Source organism: Nannospalax galili, unplaced genomic scaffold (assembly GCF_000622305.1).
Source record: "Nannospalax galili isolate Female #2095 unplaced genomic scaffold, S.galili_v1.0 scaffold165, whole genome shotgun sequence".
NCBI classification, from domain to species: domain Eukaryota; kingdom Metazoa; phylum Chordata; class Mammalia; order Rodentia; family Spalacidae; genus Nannospalax; species Nannospalax galili.
This window is the reverse complement of record NW_008352715.1, coordinates 1,003,724-1,020,723: the sequence shown is the minus strand read 5'-3', so window position 1 is coordinate 1,020,723 and position 17,000 is coordinate 1,003,724. Positions and strand designations below refer to the sequence as shown.

The 17,000-nt window shown below is 38.5% G+C and overlaps 1 protein-coding gene across 5 annotated transcripts in view; it reads right to left on the bottom strand.

Moving 5' to 3' along the window:
* Positions 1-17,000, bottom strand: part of B3galt1 (beta-1,3-galactosyltransferase 1) — a 580,596-nt gene that overhangs the window by 42,714 nt on the left and 520,882 nt on the right. For 2 of the 5 annotated variants that reach the window (XM_029554479.1, XM_029554480.1), the window contains one exon: positions 3,935-4,067. The exons of 2 other annotated variants lie outside the window; for them this stretch is intronic. The gene's annotated coding sequence lies outside the window, so the exon portion shown is untranslated. Of the gene's footprint in view, positions 1-3,934; positions 4,068-14,466; positions 14,538-17,000 lie in introns of those variants that run through there. One more of the 5 variants, XM_029554481.1, reaches the window with a different exon arrangement.

The window sequence follows — 17,000 nt, the reverse complement described above, 5'->3', positions numbered from 1 at the left end:
GTCCAACTATAAGGACAGCAAGAAAATGCTATTTGTATATCCAAGAAGAGAAAAATGAGAAATTGCATTTGGTGAATTACCAGTATTCTTTGCTCTAATCCATCCTTACCATGCAAGGGAAAGGAATGCATAGTATTAGTATATAGTGTCCTGGGAGATAGAAAGAGGGAGGCTTGAGTTAGCTGAGGTCATCTGAAAGGTCTGTGTGAGTCAGGGAAGACAGGGAAGACCTAGGTAAAAAAGGAGAACTTGCAACAGGTATAACTGAGTCTGGTGCCTAGAGAGATGAGTCTGAGACCAGGTGGTAGTAGAGATCGGGGGGTGGGGACAGGGGGAGTAGAGACAGCAGAAGTAGGGTCAGAGGAAGTGGGGATGGGGGGTGGGGACGGTGGCGTGGGGATGGGGGGAGTGGGGAGGGGAAAAGACAATAAAAAGTATGAATATGTGTCACAGAGTCAAGTAGAAATTATTTTAATAATCTCTTTGTCTTGGTTTTCCTGTTCTTCTACAAGTAATTAAATAACAAATAGAATCCAACCCTTCACCACAAGTATCTTGGTCCCTAATGTGAAGATATGAAATAATTAGAGGATGTGCTGTGTAAGGATTTTCATATCATAGACAATTTCTATTTTCAAGACTGTGCTAATTATAGAGGATGAGGCTGAACAAAGGGAAGATATGCAATTAGCAGAGCACTGCTTATTGCTAACCAGCTTTATTTAGGTGCATTGCTAAATCTATATATGTCATAGATCAATAGCCCTTTAGCATTTATCTTTCAGATGAAAACTTTGGAGATTTCAGAAATGCTAGAGTTAACCATCTTCTACTTGACTGTGGTGATGGTGCAGAAGACTTTTACACTGTAGTCTAAGTAGTAGAGGGCGAAGAGTAAAACCTTACAAAGAAGAGTCCGTTCCTTCTGTGGTCTTCTACTCAGTGAGTGGCTTAGTAATTATGACCTCTACGAGCCATTTCTTGCATCCTATAAGGATGCTAATGCCTAGGAAAGCACCTAGCACAGAGTTGAAACTATATTAAAAACCAAATTTTAATTTTGAGTATATTCCCTTCTCTAATCCTTCCTTTCTTTTCCTATCAAGATTTCATTCACCTCAGATAAAAATCTTTAAGACTTTAAGAACTGTACAAGAATGACCGCAATATCAGATGAATGTACTTCCTCTAACCCTCCCAGAGCTCAGTAAAGCCAGTTATCACATCAGTGGCTCTATTTGAGCAGTGTCAAGGATGAAGAAGTACCTAGGCTCTCTAATCTGAGGACGGCTGACTGGGCTCTTTTCTTCCAAAGAGAATAAACTGCATATCATGCAATATACTTTTTGCTGGGGTGATGGTTGTGGGTGTTTTGTTGCCAAAGAAGACATTAAGTGCAAAAAATCTTTGCCACATATCTACTTTCCTTATATTTTGTTGGCAGAATATAAGGAACTGGTATGAAAAGCCAGGAGCTCAAAAACTGTACAGTGTTACATATACCCATTGAAAATGCTGTGGGCTGCCCATCCAAGTCTACAGCTCAGGTATGAATGGCCCACATACTGAGTGCAGCTCAGTGTGGGCTGAAAAGATAGAGGTCCTTAGCTCCTGAACAGGCATTAGGATTCATTATCATATCAATGGCCCACATGCAAAGTTCTTGATAAAACCATCGTAATTCAGAGGCATGAGACAAAATATGAGATTTTGATTTCTGTAAACAAATCAAAAGATTTTCCGTCAAGCTACTTAATCTGTTTAAGGTTTTGCTGGGAATATAAACATCAGAGGAGCCTAGGATCCAGGCAGCCTGGACTGGAAAAATCACAGAAGATTGCTACTTTTTCCTCATTTACTATAATCTAGCCATATCTGTCTTCTTTCAGTGCTGTGCGCCATCCAGGATGAAAGCTTGTCTTAGAACCTCTTGAAAACATCCTTCCTGCCTTTCCCAGATACCTCTTGGAACAGTTAGGGCAGTTCTACCATATTAACACAAGCTCCTGGACCCTTGGTTTGGTATACCTGCTCAGGCTTCATGTTCACGGTGGGTTTCTGGGAGAGGTGGGGAGCTTTATAGGAACAAAGGCTCCAGGTGATGGAGCAGCCCCATCTTGAGCCATCTCACCATCAAGAGTGTCACAGGGAATGAGAGCTGGAGGCTCTTGCAAGAGCAATTGTGATGTCTGTGGAAAGTGTGGTGGGAACACATGGGAACAGCTTTCATAGCTCCCCTGGATACTTCTTCCTACAGCATGACCCACCCATTCACAGCCTGGGGACTCTACTCACAGAGTTTGTCAGTTAGTGGCTGCGTTGCTTGTTTAGTTTTAGTTTTGTTTTCAGTTTGTTTTCTCCATTGGGCTCTTAGATCTCTCAAGGAAGGGCCATGCTGGCATTCTGATTCTATGCTCAATCTGTCTGTATTTAAATACTGAATACATTGGCTTGAATTTGGAGAATCCTATGGCTGTAACAGCATGGCTGTCAGTCTGTATCCATCCTTAAGACTCTGTGCTGATTCTATTCCACTGTGTCTTATCTGTCAGCTTCTGGCCATGTGATGAGAGGGCACAGGCAGAGGCAGATGAAGCATTCCTTGGGATGCTGTCATAATGCAAAGGGTCAAAAACAACCCACTAAAGTACCACAGGACTCAGAAAAGGTAGAGACAACTAATATATCTGACACAAATCATTGAAAATAATGGAAAAGAAAAATGATCAAATGTATTGGCATTTTGCTGAGTTTGCTTTTGGAACATTAGCTTGCTGGGAAATAACTCGAGCTGTCTCCCATACTGCACTGGCAGCTGGCCCTCACGGTCCAGTGGGCGTTTAGAAAGCATGAGAAGTCACTTGGAGATAACTGGCTATTTCATAGAGGAAGAAACTAGATAGGACACAGGATCAACCCTGAGTTACAGGAGGTTGGTGGGTGAGAATAAAGTAGGACCGGTTCCTTCTTGCTGGGACTGGGTTCCTTTCTCAAAGCACACTGTGGGAAGTTTGCAACTCTTCATACTGACTTATGGTATTTAGGTCAAAACACATATAAAGGAGTATTCTATTTGTGTACCTTTTCAGTACCTTCAGGAGAAACATTTTAATAATTATTTTCTATTTTGAGGTGCTTTTAAATAACTATATCAACATTTTTTTCTGTACAAAATTCTTATGTTCAATTGAAATTAGAAATGATTGAAGTACAATTTGCCTTGTAGGACAAGGTGCAAGAACCAATTAGCAATGGTCTTGGAGGAATGGATTTTAAGTAGAAATTAATTTGTTTCAGGTTACCTGAAGCAATTTTTTTTTTTCAGGCAGGGTCTCCCTGCAGCCCCAGCTGGCCTGGAACTCACTATGCAAACCAGAACTCACAGACATCTGCCTGCCTCTGCCTGCCTCTGCCTCCTGAGTGCTGAGATTAAAGGCATGCACCAAAGCACACAGCCTGAAGCAAATCTTTAGTCCCAAATGGTGCATCTTAAAGGAGGTCATTGCTAAAATCAGTTTAAAGTGTCAAAGATATTTGTAAATATGATTTTATAAGTCACTTTTATTAAGCTATGATTTTTTTCTCTTGTCAGAGGACTAAGGCTTTTAAGACAAGGATATTTTACATACTGTAACACATAAAAACTAATAAAAGAAGCTCAACATTTCTTGCTTTGCTCACTCATCTTTGGATGTGAACTTTTTTTTTGTCTTTTTGAAGACAGGATCTCCCCGTAGCCCCAGTTAGCGTGGAACTCGCTTTGTAGACCAGGCTGGCCTTGAACTCACAGAGCTCCACCTGCCTCTGCCTCCCAAGTGCTGGGATTAAAGGCGTGCGTCACCACACCCAGTTGTGAACTTCTTATCTTCTAGCTGCACTTATTTTCCTCAGTGACAAGCTACACAAGAGAGCAGTAAGCAAGCACCTCTCCTACCTGCTGAACCAAGCGTGCTGTGTATTCCTTCTTCTCACTATAGGCACAGAGCATCTAGCATGGTCTCCATTGGTTTGAGGACATTTGAGCGACTCATTTCAGGAGAAGCTACTGCTCAGCATATTGCAGAATCCTAAGTGGACACCAAGAAGAGGGAAAACTTTAGAAAAGTGGAAGTAAATTGAATTTTGGAGCAATTAAGATAGAATTCTTTGATAAAAAATAAAAAGATTTCTATGTGGTTGAATGGTATGTAGGCAACCTTTGAATAAAAGTTCTTTGATATTTTTAAGAGACTAAGTAAATGGGAGTTTGAGCTAGTTCTAGGACTGCAAACCCAGATGCATGTAAGGCCAGGCAAGAAGGATACAGGAGAAACAGCCTGGGTGTGAGGTGATAAGGAACTGCAGGGGCAGTAGTGGTCTCGTAAGTAGATGACCTCTTGGAGGCTTAGCCATGGTTGTCACTGATGCTAAGGAAACACAGTCCCAATAGTGCCATCAGATTTTCAAAAAAACAAAAACAAAACAAAAAAAACAAAAAAAACAAAAAAAAAAAACCCAGAAATATGTGGGTCTGGAGAGATGGCTCAGTGGTTAACAGCATGAGCTGCTCTTGTAGAGGGCCTGGGTTTGGTTCCCAACACCCACTAATACATGTCTATGACCCCAGTTCCAAAGGATCTGATACCCTCCTCTGCCCTCAGCAGGCATTGCACACATGGGTATACTTACATTCATTCAGGCAAAAAAGCACTCATACCCATAAAAATTGATTAAAAACAACAGCTATAAAGAAATATGCATTTGATTTAGAATTTTGTGAGTTTTACATTTGAGGATTTAATTCAAAAAACACAACTTTATGTAGGTTAGGCAAAAGGGATTAGACCCCTGAGAGGGGATAACCCTTAAGCAAGGACAGCCAGTTAATTAGTGGCACAGCCAACGTGTTAGACAGGAGTGTCTTCCCTTTCAGGAGGGCCTTCACTTTCACTCAGGACCACTCTAAGACCAGCCAGTCCTGTTTAAATAATTTGTTGAAGGCTAATCAGAAGCTCCTTCTATTAATCTGATTCTTGACTATCAAGCTGTGTCTGCAACTTCATGATGGCGTGGTGTTCTACTCTTACCCTTTGTACTTTGAAAGGAGTACTGAGAAAGTGACTAAACTGAGATTGCCCCATATCTGAAGCACAACTCTGATCATGGACATCTGTGTGTACAGTGATGAAGGAATGAAGCCAACTCTGAGGAGTGGCAGTGTGGTATGGACAGAGATATAAGGGGGACCCCCTTCCGGGAGTCTTACCCTGGTTCAAGTTGGTCATGTACAAGGCTGCTCTCTTTAAATGACTCACTTTTGTGTGAAAGATGTGTTTAAGTTGGGTTTAGATGTAACAAAATCTCTTTAGGTCCCAAATGCAAAATAGGAAAAGCAGTAATGTCTGAATCACAGGGTTGTACTGAAGTTCAAATGAATTCACATATAGAAAATGTTTAGAAAGGTGTTTGTACAAGGTAAGTATACATATTTGTTATATTTATAATAACAAATGCTAACTAGTATTTATAACAATAGCTAATATATCCTGAAGGCTTATTATATATGAATGTACTTACAATTATTATCATCAGCATCACCACAGTCCTCTTTTTCATACTATTTATTCTTTACTGTTGTATAAAAGATAACCTTAGCGGGGCGTGGTGGCGCATGCCTTTAATCCCAGCACTTCGGAGGCAGAGGTAGGTGGATCTCTGTGGTTTCAAGGCCAGCTTGGTAGCTTGGTGCGCATACTGAGTTCCAGGACAGCTGGAGCTACAGGGAGACCCTGTCTCAAAAAGACCAAAAAAAAAAAAAAAAAAAAAAAAAAAAAAAAAAACCTTGAGAAAAGTGTCTTGTGCAATGGTATTTAGTGGAGCCAGCGTTTGAATCTGGGTCTACTCAGTCTGCCATTGCTTATCCCACTGAGTGTTGTCAGTGTCCAGCTGAAGGCACACTTCAGGTGGCCAAAGGATAGCAAATGAAATTTAGTCAGACACCAAATACTTACCAAGTTAAATACCAAAGCAAAGAAATCCTATGGTAAGCAATCTAACTCATTATAATAGTTGGTAATATCTTACTTCATGAAAATCTATATTATTCTGAAATGGGATTGTTCCAAGTGATTAAGAACAAACAAAAGACCGTGTAGTCAGTTTTTAGGCTATGTGAATGTTAACTTAAAATTCTATAATTCTTAATAGGTTATTTGCACAGTGTTGGTAAAATCATTTCTATGGACATAGCTATTAATAACTTAAATAGGTATTGAATGTTGAGTTTAATAACACCTGGAGGATTTTTCTATAGCCTACTGAATGCTTTCTCTTGCTTTTGTAAAAGTTTCTGTGCAAAGAAAGATCTAAATATAAACATTGAAGTGTATTCAACATTAATATGGAATGTTTCATGAAAACATTGAATGTAGAAAATAGAGGAAGTAAGGGTAAAGGAAGTGATGCTAATAAATAAAACCACAAGGGATTCTCTATACCAAATACTATTATTTTTTAGCACAGCAATTACTGAGTAAAAATAACCAAACTAACCACAACAATAATGTAGAACATTTGTATGTTGTTAATTCAACTTTTGTGATAGTTATTGTAGTTTAAATATTTCAAACCTTATGTAGACATAATTTGTAGTTTTGAATATCCATTCTATTACAGTAATATATGTCTTGACAGTGTCTTACTATGTAGCCCTGGCTGACCTAGAGCTTGCTACATAGACCAGGCTGGCCTTGAATTCACAGAGGTCCATCTCATTCTGCCGCCATAGTGCTGGGATTAAAGGCTGTAGATGATTTTTTTCTGACACATTAAAATGAATTAAAATTAGCCATATAAGGAAAGGGAAAAATGTGTGTGTATGGGGGGGTCCTTTTAACCATAATAATTAATTTTATCAATGCCAAGCAAGTAGAAAGTGGGAAATATACAGATGTAAATTTCTTTGCTTTAGATTGAATTTAACATTATTCCAAAAGAAAATGACGTCTATTTGCAGCAACAATAATACAGAACACAGGAACATGTTTTATAGCACAAGAGGAAAAATATAAAGCATGTTTTATAGATTGATTTCTCAAGTATAATTTTAGTATTTAAGTTAGAATTTAAAATATATTCACATTCAACTGTTGGATTTAGAATACAAAACAATATTTCAAAGTCAAATATAAATGAATTTGCTCTGCGGTCACTCTTTTGGATAACTGTCATTATTGCTATTTCTCTTTGGGCAGATACTTGAAAACTTGCTACATAAATTGTTGTGTTTTTATAGGAAAATAGCTTAGACTCATCATTTGTTGCCCACATTTTAACAATTTTATCAGACACAAAAACTGTAGCTCTTCTAGAGCATTATCCTATTACATTTTATCAGTATTGTCCCTTCCTTTTAGTTTCTCTTGGCAAAAAGAAATTTTGCCGATGCTAATTATACCTATTATGCATTAGAAATCAATTTGTCCTGTGAGCATATTTACATCTGTTAGCTAAGGGAGACTCTTGCTGACATACTAGGATAAAGAAGAGTAATAATTTGGACATAACATGTAGTCTCTGTAGTTTTGTACCCCCCTCTGTGATAACAAAGGACTGCATATGAATCTCTAATCCCAACATCTGGCCACACAGGATCATTTTATTTTTACTTTTTATTTTATGTGCATGAGTGCTAGGCCTACATGATGTAAGTGCACCCATATCATGCAATGCCCAAGGAGGCCAGAAGAGGCTGTCGGATCCCCTGGAATTGGAGTTACAGACAGTTGTTAGCTGCCATGTGGGTGCTGGAAACGGGACACAGAACCTCTGCAAGAGCAGTCAGTACTCTTAACCATGCGCCATCTCTCCAGCTCCATAGATCACAGTTTTGTAGAGTCTTTTTGAGATAAAGGACATGGAAAGAGACCAATGGAACAAAGCAAAAAGTACTGCTCAGTTGTCTATTTACTAACGGGATAAATTCTTTGACTCAGTATGAAACCAGGTAGAGGGAAACGTTGATCTCATTTAGATGAGAGAACAGAAAGCCTCCTAAACTCTAAATTTCAATAACAGTGTACTTAGTTTCCATTTCTCCTTGTCAAAGAGGTATCTCTGAGAAACAGATTCTGAGACTCTAAGGTTTCCATACAGGAAGTCTAGTAGAGCCTGTTCGTAGTAATAATCCCTGCTGCTGAGCTAGGGAAAAGATGTTAGGACATCTGCATTCACAAAAGAGCTGGGATGCTCCTGCAGAGACTAATGTGTGCTATAGCCTGCTTGCATGGACTTCACAGAGCTGGTTGGTGCCCATCCCATCACAACCTTATGTTCTGTGATTTCATTTGGTTCCTTGAAATTTTTGGTGTTGGGGGAGGGGTGTTGGAATGTTTATAGCATAGTCAAAGGCAAATGCTGGAAAACAGACGTCTCCTACTCCCAGTTCTCAATTCTGAGAAAGCTGGTTTACCAAGCACACCCTCAATGAGAAAGACTGCTTCTACATCTCTATGCCCAGATCTACGTGATAAATCTAATCATATGTGGGTTATTCAGAGGGAATTATGTGCTATGATGTCTTGAATCACTGTAACTTCTCTAAGACTAATCTCCCCTGTGATATACAAGTATTAGTATAGTATCAGTATTTTAGCCTTCCTCTGCTGCCAGTAACATCTAATTTTGCCTATCTGAGAGTGGTAAATTCTCATGGAAGCTAAACCATCTACATGGGATACAACCAATTTTAATGCTGTCCAAAGCCTAAATGTAAATACTGGTGATGACTGAGCCAAATCCTGAATAAAATTATTAGAAGGAAACCTGAAATGATTTAATTAGAAAATACTATCATTTCTCTAGTAATAAAACTGGTCATTTATCCTAATGAAGTAGAATGGCACTTGTTATGTCATAGCCTTTGTTTAAAAGCATCATAAATAATAAGCCAGATTAGGGTCTACATCATATGGTGGGGGAAGATTTTTAGAGTTATTATCAAGTCACATAAGGATTTTCAGTTATAATTATTCCATCTATTTTCAGTTAATTTCTATAAAGGCAAACTAGAACAACCAATTCCTGTATGCAGCTACCAATACCTCTAGGAAACTCAAGACAGGTGGTGTGAAAGAGTTTGTTAGTAACTGAATTACTTCAGGGGTCACTATTCTGAATGAAGCAGCATATCTACAAACTTCTTTTAAAAATTATTATTTTTATTTTATATGTGTGAGTGCATGCATATGTGTAAGTGTACCAGTGTTGTGCAATGCCCGTGGACATCAGAATTGGGCACTGGATTCCCCTGGAACTGGAGTTACAGATGGTTGTTAGTTGCCACGTGGGGGCTGGGAATGGAACCCAGGTCCTCTGCAAGAGAAGCCAGGGTTCTTAACAGCTGAGCCATCTCTCCATCCCCCCTTTTTAATTTTTCTTCTTTTTCTCTACAAGCTTCTTTACTCTTCTTCATCTATCAATGTTACCTTCAAATTTTGTGTATCCTTTTATTCCATGGGGGAGGGGTGGGAAAAACTAGAGAAGGCTCAAGGTTTAACAGACAGATGGACAGATTACACAGAAATTCCTCTCAGCTTTGCTTCTTATGTCCCATACTCGCACTAAATCTTGACCATGTAGCACTTGAACAACACCATTTAGGTTTTAGGAAAGAACAGAGGGGACAAGATGGAAGACTATGTGTGTTCATGTATGAGAGGTGTGAACATATGCATGTACATATGGAGGCTAAAGGTTGAAGTCAGGTTTCTTCCTCAATTTGTTTCTCCACCTTAACTTTTGAGTCAGGAATTCTTACTGAGCCTGGAGCTCACTGGTTTGTCTAGATTGGCTGGCATCCTGCCTCTGCCTCTCCAGCACTTGGATTACAGGTACATGCTATTTTTGTGGGAGCTGGGGATCCAAGTGGGGTTCTCATGCTTATGTGGCAAGCACGTTACCAACTGAGCCATCTCGTCACCCTGAAAGTTGTAATTTTAGCTTATGAGACTAGAATTAGGAAATTAAAAATACCTACTCAGAATTGATTATGTCTATTCTGTCATCTACTGCATTTCTGTAGCAGGCATGAAAGAAGAAGGAGTCACGTTTCTAACAAGTGTTCTTTCATGTAGTAATATAAGTCCATCTTAGAAATCACAACTTAGCACAGGCTCAAATGTCAATGTCTTCATCTTACATGAATTCATGGCATATGGTTTGGGTCTCCAAATCAATTTAATGTCTTAATTACTTATCTCACATTGCTTTAACAAAATACCTGCTAAAAGCAACTTAAGGAAAGAAGGGCTTATTTTGGCTTTTATTTCCAGGGAATTCAGTCCATCATGGCAGGAAGGCATGGTGGCAGGAAGGCATGGCGGCAGTAACAGGAGGCAGCCGGTCACATTGTGTCCACAATCAAAAAATAGATCAATGGGTGCTTGTGCTCAGCTGCCTTTCTCCTTTTTATTCAGTCCACATTTAGGGTGAGCCTTCTCACCTCAACTAACTAATCTACATAATCCCTCACAAACATGCCCAGAGTTTTATCTCTTCATGATTCCAGATCCTGACAGTTTCACAATTAATATTAATCATCAAATGTCCCTTTCTGAATTACACATTGTTTCATGGAACAATATTGTGTTATATATTTTCTGTGTTGTTATCGTCTTCTAGAACCTGGAGCTATAGAGGAGCTTTCGTCTTTTCTTGCATATTTGTTTGCAGTATGTGTGCATTTGTGTATGTGTGCTTGCATGTATATAGGCACACATGTGTGCATTTGTGCATGAGTACTTGTATGCACATGTGTATGGAGGCCCAAGGTTGATATGATGACTCTCTACCTTATATACTGAGGCAGGGTCTCTCACTGAACCAAGAATTTGCCATCTCAGCTAGTCTGAACAACCAGATTACTCTAAGGAGTCCATGTCTCTGCATTTTTTGCAGGTCACCAAGTCCACCTGGATTTTACATGGATTCTGGGGTTCCAAACTCTGGTCTGCCTGCTTACACAGCAAGCACTTTTCCTGCTAAGCCATGACTCCCCCGCCAGGCACTGTTTCCTTTTAAAGACAGAATTTAGGTACAGGCTCATGATGGTGATATCAAAGCATCCATAGAAACCATAACCATGTGTGTGCGTGTTTTGATATGTAATTAAATACATTTTTATTTTGAATAATAGACTCAGAATATTGGTGATGAAGAGCAAAATTTTACTGTCTGTAAAATATGAATGCAGTTAATGTTTCTGTTCATCAAAGAGAGGCTATTAAGAGGATGAGCAATGTAGCATGGATTCCTAAAAATAATCTGACCTATTTTCCCTGATTTTACGCTGTGCTAGTCTTTCAGCAATTCAACAACTTTTTTTCCCCCATTTCATTTTATGTGTAGTTCACATGCTAGATCTTAGGGATTTAAAAAGGAAGGAAGAAAATCCAACAAGTTTTAAAGATCTTTCTAAAATTCCAAATATTTGCTATGTCATGAATCTTTTAAAATTTTGATATAAGTTTATAATACTGTTGAGGACTACAAAAGTATAAATATTATAAAATATTAGCCTAGATAAATGAACTATTTTGCAAAAGCCTTTCTAAATATGAATTTACCTTTGTCCCACGCAGATGTTGAAGAGTGAGATAGATTCTTGTACATGTTTACTTGTCAGACTTTATTTTTAAAGATTTATTTATATTTTTAACCATGGGCTTATGTACACACACGTGTGAGCATTTGTGTGCATGTGTGCACTTGAATGCAGGTGCCTATGGAAAGCTAAAGGCATTGGATCTTCCTGAGGCTGGAATTAGAGGCAGTTGTAAGCCACCTAATGTGAGTGCTGGAAATCGAGTTCAGGTCCTTTTACAGTACTAGGTGCGAGGCTAAGCCTTCTCTCCAACTCCTGTATTCAGACATTTTATCTATGGTACATTTCTACTTTGGTGGCAGAAGCTTGTTCTTAAAATTAAGAACTCTTTAGGGCATACACCAAAAGAAACTTTGCAAGGCTTGCATGTTGACTGAGTCCTCTCCTCAACGGGAATTCTCAAGTCATGCTCAACTATTTTACAAACACTATCCAGTCAACTATGCCCTGTGTTCTCAGGAAACTTGAATATCTGGTTTTTGACATCAGCCCTCTGGATATAGTTAGCTATAATGAGACAAGACTCACCTATCTATGGGCAGCTCTTTCTTTCTTTCTTTCTTTCTTTCTTTCTTTCTTTCTTTCTTTCTTTCTTTCTTTCTTTCTTTCTTTCTTTCTTTCTTTCTTCCTTTTTTCCTGTAGACATTTTGTTCTAAATCTATCTTTTCACGAATGGATATGGTATCCATTACTAGAGACAATGGAAGAAGGAAAAGGCCAACATCTATATTGCCAATAAATCAGCAAAACAAAACGAATACCATAAAGCACATGCCTGTGGACAGCTGAAACAGCAACAATCTCTCTGAATTCAAAGGGTGGCATTATAACCTGACATGAGCTTGGAAAAAGATCTTTCTCCCAACTTAGGTGTGGATACCAGCAGCTGTACTGACCACAGAGACATGACCAGTGACCGGGTAGCAGCAATAGTACCCACAGAAGGTAAGGACTTGGGAGATGGGCTTTTCAAAGAAACTCCTCTTTACACTTAATGGATCATATTGAACAGTGATATTCCAAGATTAATGAGACTAGTTGAAGTTAAGGCCTGGCAATACTAGGCCAGGTACAGAAGCAGTAGTAAGTCTTTTGTCTTTTCCTCTGAGTTGTGAGTTATTACTCTAGGTATTTAACTGGTAAGCATTTACATATTAAAGCAGATCGCATTATATACCTCCTGGATGTGCTAGTAAAACCCTGGGGGCTCAGGCACAGGGATCACAAGTTTGAGGGCAGCCTGAACTACATAGCAAGACTATGTATCAAAAAAAGCACAAACAACAAGAATGAAAACAACAACAAAAAGCATGCTATGGATGCTACTTCTATTTAAGGCACATTCTCTTCAACAGGCTTCGAAAGGATTGGAGGGTTAAACCTGCTACCGTGAAAGTTTTGGCCAGGCCTTGGCTAAGTTATAGGAGAAATCAATTTAGGAACATCTTCATGGAATAGATAAGCAAATGGTTAGAACCACTGTTAAAAAAGCACAAGTCTATTCATTTGGGAAATAAAGAAAGTTGAAACCCATAAAAGGCCTCACAGAACTAAATCTGAATATCAATCTGATACTCAAGAAAGTAGTTCAGGGCCAGAGAGATGGCTAAGTGGGTAAAGGAGCTTGCAGCCAAGCCAGTAGACATGAATTTGATCCCTAGGACCTACATAGTGGAATGAAAGAACTCCCACAAGTTGTCCTCTGATTTCCACAAGCATATCTTGGTACACCTGCATGCATATACACACACAAATAAGATTAAAAATATTTTATTTATTATGCTTATTTTATGTGTATGAATGTATTGCCTACTTGTATGTAAGTGCACCCATGTCATACAATGCCTGTAGAAGTTAGAAGAGGGTGTTGGATTCCACTGGAACTGGAGTTACAGATGCTTATTAGCTGCCATATGGATGCTGGGAATTGAACCCAGGTCCTCTGTGAGAGCAGCCAGTGCTCTTGACTGCTGAGTACCTCCAACCCCAAGATTTTAAAAATTGAAAAAAAAAATCTTAAAGTGGTTTTAATTTACATTTCCCTAATTACTAATGATATTGAACACCTTTTGAGATGCTTCTTAGCCACCTTTATTTCTTCTTTTGAGAATAAAGAAATTCATAAAAGAAGACTCACAATCTTACCCATTTTCCCTACAATTATGGCACTTGAATGATTTGTATGCTTGCTTCAGAATTTTGATTAATGTTATTTTTTTTCAAGTTTTGAGATCTAGAATCCTGTTTTCTAGGGGTCTTAATAGGCCGCTTCTGCCTTTTTCTCTCAGCAGAAGTATGACAGCCTGCCATGGTTTGCTGCCTTGAATGTCTCTGATGTTTGGGCAGTTTGCTCTGGCTCTGAAAACAGGGTGCTGCATCCTCATGCTTAGTGCTTGTGTTATTATTTTTGCCTGACTTATTACCAAGAAGAAACTCTACATTTTAACTGGACAGATATGAGGAAGAGAAACTATTTTTCTGCCAAGATAGCAATCGACGCCCTTAGGGAATATGTGCAGTGCTTTCTAGAACTCTATTAAAAATTATCTGATAAGCTGTCTTTGAGTGTTTTCTTTGTGTGTGTGTGTGTGTGTGTGTGTGTGTGTGTGTATGTGTGTGTGTGTGTGTGTGGAGGGGGGCAACAAGTGGGAGCTAGGAGACTTCGTAAGCTGGGCTGTGCCTTACTTAAACTCTTGGTGGTAAATAACAATGTGTTCTGTAATGCACAGATGGCTAGAGTGATGATTAGAGTTAACAGTCGTCCTGTACCTGTTTCTGCTTATATATGTTAAACCAGCACAATAGTAACTTCAAAGATGTGGTACCTTAAATAGTCCATCTGTTCCATCAGTTAAAGCCTTCTTGATCTGGCTTCTAAATACCAAGGAGTTCACTTTTCTCCTTCAGTGAGAGAATGAAGAAAATTTGAGGAGTTACATATCAGAGCAAATGTGTAAATATTCTGTGTAATACATTTTTACCCTGGAAAAAAGTAATGAATACAAGAGATGGATAAATTCTACATCCATGTGAAAAGCAGCCCTTTCCTGGGGCTAAATGTCCATTCTGCTTGCTGTTCAATGGAGTTGTGACACATCAATGAATTGTACTTTATTAAGAAAAATGTATTCCTTGGGAAAGTTCTGTATAAATAGACTGAATGTTCTTTCATTTCTCAGGGCTTTGCTCAGGAGCGAATGAAGTCAAGCATGCAGAGCAAAAGTATCTGCTGAAGGTCAGAGAGATGTGTGAGCAGCGGCACACTCCCTGCTTTGACCTGGCTCAGCCAGAGCACACAGGCACAAGTGCCGTTTCTCCTCTATCATCTACAATCCAAAAATGTATTTTCCAAAACAGAGCCAAGCATATTGTAAAACATGAAGGACAAGAGAAAACACTACACATGCTACACTGTGTAACCACCACAGCAACAGTGTCTATTTTTGTAAAGCAATTATCAACTTTATGTATAAATGATTACAGTATTCAAGACTCAAGATCCCTGGAAAATCTGATGTTGCAATCAAAACATAATTGAGCTATTTGGAATAAAAAAATCTATTTGTTCTTCAAAACACATAAATATCTAAAAATCAAATGATGACCCATTTAGAATTGTACTGCTATGAGGTTTTAAAGATTTACTTTAAGTGAATTTCTCTGCTTAATGGGATGCTTCTAGAGTCTGATACTGACAAGTCCTAGCCAAGTTGTGTGTGTGTGTGTGTGTGTGTGTGTGTGTGTGTGTTGTGTAGTGATGGTGCCAGGGTTGGGGGTGGAGTGAATGGGTGGTTGTGGTCCACAGTGATGAGTTAATTTCCTTAGGTGATTTCACAATCCACCTTCACATGAATCATTATTTAAGCCTCAATTTGGTCTCATACATGTATCTGCTATGATCTTTTCATATATGTATATATACCTTTGTGATTAAACATACTAATTCATTTAAGGTGCTGTCAATGTCATTGGAAAATTTTGTTTTAATGATTTTTCAACCTAGGGAGTCTGAATATATTGCATACACATTGGCAACATTTTACATGTTAAGAAGGAGTCGTTTTTCATGGATTAGATGTGTTGAACAAGCCTTTCAAGAGTCACTGATAAGTAGTGGTAATAAGGATGCCATAGGGACATATAATAGAAAGTGGAGATGATAAATATAATGAGATTTTCAATTATGATTGAATGCTCTTATAAAATAATTAAAATACTTGGATATATTACATTAAATTATTTAGGCATAACCCTAAAATCAAGCACTTAGGAAGCAATTAACTGTCATGACCTCTGGGGAAAGGAGTGGGAGAGTGTGACAGCCAGTGCAAAGAGTCTTCTCTTTCATCCCTATACCTCTGTACTGTCTGAGCTACTTACAATGATATGAATTCAAATATTATTTTTATAGTTTAAAAAATAATGAAAAAGAGAATAAGCCCCTGGAAATGAGATCAATAGCCTCTTTGGGGTTTGGTGAGGTGCCAACTTCAGGCACTATACTCTTCTCTCTATTTTCTTATACTAGGCTTACATTTCAAAGCTGGGAACTGCTTTTTAGACCTTGTAATCTCAGAAACTGCCTACAGTCATGTTCACCAGGTAGTAAATCCACGTGCTGGGTGTTGACTGGGCTATACACTTTACATGAAGCATGGTTGACCAGGATGACTGCAGTCCAAGATGTCATACTAATATACCCATGTGTGTGAGGGTTGCAGGATTACAGTATATTCCTTCTTCATCTGTGACATAATCACTTATGGACAGAGAGAATGAATAATTCTTACATCCTGTAATATCCCTGTGTTGGGACACTAAAAGAACACGATGGAACTCTCCCTGCCCTTTGTCAGGAGATTAGAGTTGGCCCGTCCATGATGGCTTCTTCCTGGATATTTCTATGAAAGCAGGCATTGGGTGTTAGGGATACACAGGAATCATGTACTATATAACACACTTGACTCAAGAAGCTGTTGAAAATTTCATGTAACCCATACTAATATGGATGAATCTAAAACACTTTAAATTCTTTCTCCCCAATATGTTGCCATGCTTAATTATCCCCGACTAAGCATTGCCATGGTTTATTACAGCACAGCATACAGGTAAATAAAAACATTTACATATTTTAAGGAAATGTAATAGAAAGCAGATATATGATTATCTTTTTCTAATCAATTTAGCCAAATTTTAGTAATGCAGATGTGAAGTGATGACAACATCATAAATACAAGACTCGTGTATCTCATTTTATGCTAGATATTTAAATTTTAAGAGTAGTCTAGGGGGAAGTCAATTATTTAAAGTTAGGCTCACACTTTCTTTCTCATCTCCAATGTTTACAGTGTTTTCCTTA